Here is a 10,138-nt window from a genome sequence, read left to right as displayed (position 1 = left end):
GCAAGTGCTCTACCACTAAGCCACATTCCCAGCCACCAATTTGATTTTCATCTACAAAAGTTTTCTGGGGTGGGGGAGGGAGGGGCTGGGAATATGGCCTGGTGGCAAGAGTGCTTGCCTCATATACATGAAGCCCTGGGTTCGATTCCTCAGTACCGCATATATAGAAAACGGCTTGAAAAGACAGGCCCTGAGTTCAAGCCCCAGGACTGGGAAACAAAAAAAAAATTTCTGGGGGTTGAGAATGTACCTTAGTGGCAGAGTGCTTGCCTAGCATCCATAAAGCCCTGAGTTTGATTCCTCAGTACCACATAAACAGAAAACAGCACAAGTGGCACCCTAGCTTAAGTAATTGCGTCCTAGCCTTGAGCAAAAAGAAGCTCAGGGACAGTGCCCAGGCCCTGAGTTCATGCCCCAGGATTGGCAAAAAATATATTTCTATAAATCTGAAGAAAGGTCAAGCATCTACATTTAGGAAATTCTGAAATGTACCAATACTGGGAATAGGTGGAGCCCGAGAGGTGTAACACACCAATGGCTCACTGTGCCCCAGACTTGCTCCTCATACATGTAGCTTCTGGTATCAATTGTATGTAAAATAGAAAAGAATGATGAATATAAACTAGGACCCATTATACCATATCTCTTTCCATGGGTTCAAATATCTCAACATCCATCCTGCTCATGGTCCCTAGCTTCTCCTGAGAGCACTCCCAACTGCCTTAACTGACAACAATGATTACACATATACATGGAAATTGTGTTCTCAAGCCTTAGGGGTGATGTTTGATGATAGCTGTCTTCAAACCTTGCTCTAGAAATTTTGGTCCACTCTTGTTCACATGTTCTATTTGTGTGTGTGTCTGTGTGTGTGTATGTGTGTGTGTGTGTGTGTGTGTGTGTGTGTGTGTGTGTAACATGAACTCAGCCTGGGTGCTATCCCTAAGCTTTTTTATTCAAGGTTAGTGCTCTACCACTTTAAGCCATATCACCACTTCTGGTTTTCTGGTGGTTTATTGGAGGCAAGAGTATCACAGACTTTCCTGCCTGGCTGGCTTTGAACCACAATCCTCAGATCTCAGCCTCCTGAGTAGCTAGGGTTACAGGCATAAGCCACCAATGCCTGGCTCATATGTTTTGTTGTTGTTGTTGTTTTTGCCAGTACTAGGGCTTGAACTCTGGGACTGAGCACTGTCCCTGGCTTCTTTTTGCTCAAGACTAGCACTCAGCAACTTGAGCCACTTCCCACTTTGTGTGTGAGTGTGTGTGAGTGTGTGTGTGTGTGTGTGTGTGGAATCAAACCCAGGGCTTCATATATACTAGCCAAGCACTTTACCACTAGGCCATATTCCCAGCCCCCTTATATGTTCTTAAGCAATACAACAGATGAAACTAGGTAGTAATGCTCTTTTCACTTTTTACAGATTTAAAAGTGTGCAGAGGGCTGGGAATATGGCCTAGTGGCAAGAGTGCTTGCCTCACATACAAGAAACCCTGGGTTCGATTCCTCAGCACCACATATATAGAAAATGGCCAGAAGTGGTGCTGTGGCTCAAGTGGCAGAGTGCTAGCCTTGAGCAAAAAGAAGCCAGGGACAGTGCTCAAGCCCTGAGTCCAAGCCCCAGGACTGGCCAAAAACAAAGAAACAAAATAAAAGCGTGCAGAGACCCACCAGTAAACATCAGAAATGTATTTGTTCTGCAAAATCTGTCCAACAGATTAAAATTCATACAGAAAAGAAACACTGCGAGTGTGACCACAGTGGGAAAGCCTGCACATTTTTCCCTTCCGTTCAGATGTGTGGAACAGATGACACTGTGGAGAAACACTGTGATGCAGACCATTTGAGAAACGCTTCATATTTCTTAGTGGTCTCAGAAGACAAAAAAAACCCTTTGAGTATAAACAGTGTGCGAGACCATTCATTTATTTCAGTAACCTTAAAAGGTATATACGTTCTCACAATGGAGAGAGGCCCTGTCAATATAAGCAGTGTGGGAAAGACTTTGCTTATTCAAGTTCCCTCAAGAAACAGGAAAGACTTCACACTGGAGAGAAACCCTGTGGGTGTACATCATGTGGGAAAGCCGCCTATTGTGTAAGTGCCCTAAACACACACTAACACACTAGAGAGAAACCCTATGGGTGCAAGCAGTGTGAAAAAGCCCTTGTTTATCTCAAGTGACCTTCCAAGGTATTTGAGTTGTCATATTGAGAGAGGCCCTATGAATGTAAGCAATGTGGGAAAACTTTCACTTCCCCCTCACTCAAAATCCACGAAAGAACTTACAGTGGCCTGAGGCCCTATGGATGTGCACAGGTTGGGAGAGCCTTCTATTGTATAGGTGCTCTAAACATGCACAAACAAATCCACACTGGAGTTAAGTCCTATGGATGTGCACAGTGTGGGAAAGCCTTCACTTTTTCCAGTTATCTTAGAGTACATGAAAGAACACACATGGGAGTGGGCTGGGAATAAGGCCTAGTGGCAAGAGTGCTGCCTTGCAAACATGAAGCCCTGGGTTTGATTCCCCAGCACCATATATATAGAAAACAACCAGAAGTGGCACTGTGGCTCAAGTGGTAGAGTGCTTAGCCTTGAGCAAAAAGAAGCCAGGGACAGTGCTCAGGCCCTGAGTCCAAGGCCCAGGACTGGCAAAAAAAAAAAAAAAAAAACAAAACAAACACCACCACACATGGGAGAGAAGCCCTATGCATTTAAGCAGTGTAGGAAGGCCTTTGCCTCTTTCAGTAGCCTCAACAAGCAAGAAAGAATTCACAGTGGAGAGAAACCTTAGGCATGTAAGCAATGTGGGAAGGTCTTCACTTGCTCTGATGGCCTGAAAGCACAGGAGAGCTCACACCAGTGAGAAACCCTTTGTGTGCAAGCACTGTGGGAACTGCTTCAACTATTTCAATTACCTCCAGTGTCATGAAAGGATGTACTCTGGAGAAGTCCCCTATGCGTGTGTGCAGTGTGGGAAAGCTTTCATTTGTCCCAGTTCTCTAAGGCAACATGAGAGAGTCTATGCTGGAGAGAAGCCCTACCCGTGCAAGAAGTGTGGGGAGGCCTTTGCTTTCTCCACTCATCTTCAAACCCATGTGAGAACTGTATGTATGTAAGCCATGTGGGAAAATATTTGCTTACCACAGTGGCCTTTAAAAACACGAGAGAACTCATGCTGGAGAGAAGCCCTACAAGTGTGGCAAAGCCTTCATTTGTTCTACCTACCTTCAAACACACTTAGGAATTCACACTGGTGAAAGACCCTATGGATATAGGCAGTATGCTAAAGCTTTTTCTCTGGTCTGAAAAACCATGAAAGAACTCACACAGTTATAAAAACCCTACGTATGTGAGCAGTGTGGGAAAGCCTTTACTTTTTCTCACTACCTGAAATCACATGCAAGAACACACACTGGGGAAAAGCCCCATAAATGTAAAGATTGTGGGAAAGCCTTCACTACATCCTATTACCTTAAAATACATGATAAAACTCATTTTGTATAAAGTATAGGCATGCTGCCATTTTTGGCATTATTCACTGCATGATATATATGATCACTGGAAATCATGCAGCTAGGAGCCTGATACTCTTTTGAATCCCAGATATATCTGCTGTCATTTACTGCACTTGAGGATTTATGATACCTTCTGTATATTAAGTATATTGCTATATAGATTACATCTTGTAAGGATAATTGGAATCATTGTGTTTCAGCAATAAAGCCTTGATGTCCATTTTACTGTCCAGAACTGCTATTTCTCAATGGCGAGACTTCATGTGTTTTGGAAGTGTGCTAAATAGAACTTAGCTTTTGTTTCATTGAATAAAAAACCTGTGTGTTGGGGATTATTATGGCCTGGGAAAGGCTGCCCTTCCACCAGCCTTGGGACAATGGAAGTCCCTCCCAACTTCTGGCCTCCACCCCTTGGGAGGTGAACATGTGCGTACCACCATGATGGGGTTGTCCCGCCCACAAAGGGAAGTTTCGTGATGTCACTTGATGAACGTGACCCCTAGCCTATGACTGACCCTTTGGCCAGCCCCCTTTCTTTCCCGCCATTACTTCTATATAAGTGCCCTTCCATATTAAAGTCTTTGAGACGTTTTCCACCACCGCAGCGTGTCCCTGATGCCTTCCTTTTCGCCTCCGCCCTCGGTAACGTGTGGGGGGACTGGGGGGAGGGGAAGCTTCAGCAACCCGTCCTCAACTTAGCGCTTGCCCATGTGAGCACGCCTTTGGCCTTCCGCTGGCGGAGGGCCAGGCTGAGTGCTCTTTCATAGAGTTTGTGGTTACCATTCTCCCCGTGGGGGGAGAAAGGGGGTGTCCAGAACCCCAACACCTGTGCTTTGTCCAATTCCTCATTTATGAGCTAGGACTACTTAACACTGAATCTTCTGTTATTCCACAGTTGGTTGTCTTGCATGTGGTCCTTTTTGTCTCCTCTCAATTTTTTCCTTCTGTGTTATAAAGTGATGCACTGGAGAAGCATGGTCTCATAGTGATGGATGTCATTTTGTGATGTCATAAATATGTCAGCCCTTGCCCTTGCCACTGTCACATATTATGGCTCCAGGGCACACTACATATTTTCTCTTCTCGTGAGGTTTTTCAGATAGGGCATTAAGGACCTTTCACTCTTTTAAGTATTGTGTGATGTTCCCCATACACACTTGGTATTATGAGTTGGTCAATTATGGTGATAGTACAGCTACTTCACACTGACATACATGTTGATCATTTATGTTAAAAACTCAGAAACGAAAACGAGACATACTTGGGACAAATCACTTTGGGTTGAAAATAGGATTTCTCCAGGAAGAAAGCATGTACTTGTTTCCAGTATCACCAAATGAACATAGCACAAACTTAAGTTAAAAATTACTCCTTTCGGGGCTGGGGATATAGCCTAGTGGCAAGAGTGCCTGCCTCGGATACACGAGGCCCTAGGTTCGATTCCCCAGCACCACATATACAGAAAACGGCCAGAAGCGGCGCTGTGGCTCAAGTGGCAGAGTGCTAGCCTTGAGCGGGAAGAAGCCAGGGACAGTGCTCAGGCCCTGAGTCCAAGGCCCAGGACTGGCCAAAAAAAAAAAAAAATTACTCCTTTCATGTGTATTACAAATTCCTCCATCCATTTTGCTCATTTCCTGAGGTATCTTTTGCCAGTTAAACAGTGAGCAAAACATGACCCAAAATAAAAGGATGTGCACAAATCTTAATCCACCAGTAAAAAAAATCTACATAAGGAAGCAAGTCAGTTGTATATCAAATGACACAGGCACCATGTTAATCATCCATTATTAAAGAAGTGTGTTCTTGGAGTCTTGACACAGATCGGCTCTTCTTCGTGCACTGCATCTCTACAATGCTCTGCCTGAAATGTGAGCACTGGAGGATGTAGGATGGTCCTTTGTATTCCCTTTCCTGTTAGCATTGTGTTTAATAACACGACTTGGCAGGCCAGGTGCCAGTGGCTCACACCGATAATCCAATCTACAGCTCAGGCTAGAGGAGTTAGCAGTGATGGTGGAATGAAGAGTTTACAGCCATGAAAAGGGGAGGCTGAATGGAAGAAAAGCCATTGAGAAGAACAGTAGAAAATGGGCTCAAAACTGTCAGAATTAGGTACATATTAGGAAAAACAGAAGAATTGAGCCAGGTGCCTATGTGTCACCTCTGTAATCCTAGCTACTCTGGAGGCTCATTTCTGAGGATCATAGTTTGAAGCCAGCCAAGACAAGAAAGGCTATGAGACATATCTCCAATTAATCACCAAAAAGCCAGAAGTGGAGCTTGTAACTCCAGTGGTATTATGCTAATCTTGAGCATAAAAGCTCAGGAACAATGTCCAGGTCCTGAGTTCAAGTCCAGGACCTGCACACACACAGCTCTTCATTTGTAAGAAGGGCTCTCCCACCCCATTTTAAAAATCATTTCCCACTTCCTGAGAGCTTTCTTAGAATTTGATTATTCCCAAAGCCTAAGCTACTCAGCTTGTCTGCTCTACCCTCTTCTATAACCCAAAGGAAAGGGTGCCATGAGTTTGGACCTCTTTGAGGTTGCACAGCTATGGGGGCTCATAAATACAGTCTCTTTCACCCTCTTAAAACACTGAAAACAGCACCAAACAAAACATGGCTTACCATCCCACCCTTGTTCCATCTTGCCCACCCTTCCCCATGGACACCTCAGAGTTCAGACTGGTCCAATATGGGCAGAGGTTGCTATCGTTCCTGTCAGGATCCTATAGATATTCAGTCTCTCCTCTCTCCCTCCTATAATTAGGGATCTAATCCTTCCCAAAGAGAACCAAAGAAAGAGATTCTCAAAACTCAACTTTGCAGGGCTGGGGAGATAGCCTAGTGGCAAGAGTGCCTGCCTCGGATACACGAGGCCCCTAGGTTCGATTCCCCAGCACCACATATACAGAAAAACGGCCAGAAGTGGCGCTGTGGCTCAAGTGGCAGAGTGCTAGCCTTGAGCGGGAAGAAGCCAGGGACAGAGCTCAGGCCCTGAGTCCAAGGCCCAGGACTGGCCAAAAAAAAAAAAAAAAACTCAACTTTGCAGCGCTGGGAATATGGCCTAGTGGCAAGAGTGCTTGCCTTATATACATGAAGCCCTGCGTTCAATTCCTCAGCACCACATATATAGAAAAGGCCAGAAGTGGTGCTGTGGCTCAAGTGGCAGGGTGCTAGCCATGAGCAAAAAGAAGCCAGCGACAGTGCTCAGGCCCTGAGTCCAAGGCCCAGGACTGGCAAAAAAAAAAAAAAATCAACTTTGTACTGAAATCATTATTGACCTCCAATTCCAGAGTCATGCTGGCTAATCAATGGGGGTTCTTCTTGAGGTTCTTGTTGATCTAACAGCAAAAACCCAAGACCAGAACAGACTCATTGCTCTTCAAACTGAGCCTACATAGAAGACATTGAAGTTTTACCGGTTAGAATGCAAACATGGTTATATTCAAACCCAGTGCAGTGACTTCAAGAGACTGAATGCTTGTTTCTCCACAAGATTAATATGTAGGATTACACTCCTCCATTGTGATGGAACTAAAATGTGGAGTCCAATACAAGTAATCAGGCTTGGGTGAGGTCCTGAACAGAAGGAAACTTTCATGTTTGATCATAAGCTGAGGAGAGCCCAGAGAAAGCTGTCTTTTCTCTCTGCCACCAGAGGACACACCAGGGAGAAAATGGGCCAGAATGATTGCTATCAATCAGGCTGCCCACTGGTGCTTACACTTGGAATCCTAGTTACTCAGCAGGCTGTGATCTGAAGATTGAGGTTCAAAGCTAGCCTAGAAAGGAAAAAGCTTTGAGTCTCTTACCTCCAGTTAACCACCAAAAAGCTGGAAGTGGAGTTGTGGCTAAAGTGTCAGAACACTAGCCTTGACCAGCAGACACAGTACCCACCCAAAAGTGACAACACCCATGCCCTGAGTTCAAGCCCCAGGACTGGCATGAGTATCTGGCATGTGTGTGTGCCTGTGCCTGAGCATTGGCATGCACATCCACATGATGGATGGATGGATTCTAAACTAGCCCCAGTGGCTCATGCCTGTAATCCTAGCTACTCAGGAGACTGAGATCTGAGAATCACCATTCAAAGCCAGCCTCAGCAGGAAAATCTCTGAGACTCTTACCTCCAATAAGCTACTCAAAAAAAAAAAAAGCCAGAGGGCTGGGGATGTGGCTTAGTGGTAGAGTGCTTGCCTAGCATGCACAAAGCCCTGGGTTCGATTCCTCAGCACCACATAAACAGAAGAGGCTGGAAGTGGCGCTGTGGCTCAAGAGGTAGAGTGTTAGCCTTGAGCAAAAAAGAAGGTCAGGGACAGTGCTCAGGCCCTGAGTTCAAGCCCCAGGCAAATAAAAGCCAGAACTGACACTGTGGCTCAAGTGGTAGAGCAATAGCCCTGAGCACAAGGAAGGTCAAGCTCAGGGACAGAGCTCAGAGCATGAATTCAAGTCCCAGGTTCAACAAAAAAAAAAAGACAAAGCAAAATATTCTAGTCTGAAGTGCTATGAGTATAAATGCAGTATATGAATAAACAATATGCTACACTTCAATATTTATATTGGTTTCATGTTGTGAGAGCTTTTTTCCCAATTTTTTATTGTTACTATAAAGGTAGTATACAGAGGGGTTACAGTTACATAAGTTAGAGAACATATCTTTTGGGACAGTGTCACCCCTTACTTCAATCTCTCCCAGTTTTTCCCTCCCGTACCCACCCACAAGTATGTAGTTCATTTTCAACAGCTGCATTTGTTCACCCTTTGTCCTTCCATTTCTGTGCCTCCCTTACCCTCCCAAAGACAGATAAATGAAGAATCAATAACAATAACAGCAAAGAAATGCAGTTTCCATTTCCTGGAGTTCATTTCACTAAATATTGCTTTATATGAACAGAGGCGCATAGTCATTGTGCCTTTGTGTCCCTCCTCTACAATAGGAGAGCTTTTTGTCTTTTTCTTTATTGCACAGCAGGCCAGCCATTGGCCCATGTGTCTCTCTGCCCATCTGGGTGACCCTCAGCCCCCCTGGGGTATGGATGTGTCATCTCTGTTTCAGGACACGTGGGGCCTGTGGAGACCAATCTTGAAGAACCTTGTTCTTGCCATTCCAATCTGTCAAAGAATCAAGGGCATACCTCCCTACCTCTGGTGAGGTGGCAAGTCTCCTGCTTGTGACCCCCAACTACACCTTGTGCCTGTCTAGATTTAAAGGGGGGGAGTGTGCGGAGAGCTTTGTTGTTTGAGGGAAATTTGTCTACAGTGAATTCCGAGTTTTGGAGGGTCTGAGCCACCAGAATATACTAATAGAATCCTGAGTAGATATCTGTGGTCCTGAGGGGGCCTTTCTTGAGACATTGCCAGAAAGCTAGTGTGGAACTTGTGCTCAGGTTCAGTTGGCTGTCCCCTTCAAGCCAGTACTTCCTGAAGAGACTGAACCCCTGGAGGGTCACTAGGTCCCCACAGGTACATGGATACCATTGGAGCTCCCCATGGAGTTCCCAACTAGGTTAAAGCCAGAAATGAGACAGGGGCAGGTCTTGAATAAGTTCTAGTATGGTGGCCCACTATAAATAAAAATGTAGATTAAACTAATCACACCTCTTCTAAACAGCTGAGGTCTGTTGAATTGTGCTTGGAGTAGTAGCCATGGTAAGCTGCTGATTAGAGGTAAGCCGCCTGCATAAGAGAGCTGATTCAGAGATTGAAACTGCCCTTACCAAATAATGTCAGGTACCAAAATAATGTCCTATTAGATACTGCTTAATGGACATGTCAGGTGATGTTTACTGAATTTGAATAAAAATATATTTCTGGCCAGGTGCTGGTGGCTCATGCCTGCAATCCTAGCTATTCAGGAGACTGAGATCTGAGGATCGTGGTTCTAAGTCAGCCTGTGCAGGAAAGTCTGTGAGACTCATATCTCCAATTAACCAACAGAAAACCTGAAGAGGCACTGTGGCTAAAGTGGGAGAGGGCTAGCCTTGAGCTGAAGAGCTCAGAGACAGTGACCAGGCCCAGAGGTCAAGCTCCATGACTGAAAATTAAAAAAAAAAAAGTCCCATAGAAGAGAGGGAAATTTTAAGAATTTAGAGCTTTTGTGTCAAATGGTTGCTTGAAAGAAGCAACCTAAACTTGTCAGCCTATTCTTTCACCAGCCTCATGAAATCTTGTGGAAACAAAGTTATTTCAATTCAACCCCTTCTTTTATGAACAATGGGCTGTTTTTCCAACTAGTTCTTGCTTTGGTCCTGGTGTTTGGCTCTGGAGGATTGACTGTGGAAAGCTCGATTCAATTTCAAAGTAGTTAATCACGAACCTAAGTTCTGATCATTAGAACAAGGGACAGCAATGCACGCCTGCCTAACATGATTACTAATTTGACTCTTGTCAGTTGCATACTTCTGTTTATGGAAATGAACACCAGGAAGTGGAAACTTGGTTTTGTGGGATGGGCAAAAGAGAGGCTCTGGAATACAGTGAGGATGAGCAAACGTAAACATTATAATCAATAGACATTACATAAAAAGTGAACTATGAAACTTGGGTTTGGGACCAGAGGGGGAAAATGGAAGGAAGGAGTGACACTGACCAAGAAACATGGTACTCATAAC

The sequence above is a fragment of the Perognathus longimembris genome, chromosome 3 (assembly GCF_023159225.1).
Source record: "Perognathus longimembris pacificus isolate PPM17 chromosome 3, ASM2315922v1, whole genome shotgun sequence".
NCBI lineage: Eukaryota > Metazoa > Chordata > Mammalia > Rodentia > Heteromyidae > Perognathus > Perognathus longimembris.
This window is presented reverse-complemented; position numbering follows the sequence as displayed.